Below are 369 nucleotides of genomic sequence, written 5' to 3'. Positions count from 1 at the left end.
CCGCCTCCAGCATCGCACCTGGGACCCAGGGCCCTGGCAGCACGGGGAGAAAACGAGAATCAAAGGAGCTCCTGGGCGCCGGGCTGTCTGCCCCCAGAGCTGCCCCATCCCCGTGTATTTTCCCGACACCGATGTTCATCCCGCTGTTGCTTCGTGCCTTGGGTGCAGCCTCTCGCTCCTCGGTCCGTACGGGGATGGCTAGAGCCATCCTTTGGCACGTTATTTTTCTGGCAGTTCTCGAGAGGGGAAATTTCTTCTTTTCAACAGCCTTGCTTTCCGTTTAACAGCTCTCTGCCTTCCTGCAGCAAATTGCAAATAGATTCTTGCAGCTGCTTTATTCCTCCACCAGGTGAATTTCTCTCCTTGGGA

The sequence above is a fragment of the Pterocles gutturalis genome, unplaced genomic scaffold (genome assembly GCF_000699245.1).
Source record: "Pterocles gutturalis isolate BGI_N339 unplaced genomic scaffold, ASM69924v1 scaffold4306, whole genome shotgun sequence".
Classification (NCBI taxonomy): domain Eukaryota; kingdom Metazoa; phylum Chordata; class Aves; order Pterocliformes; family Pteroclidae; genus Pterocles; species Pterocles gutturalis.
Note: the sequence above shows the minus strand (reverse complement) of the source record.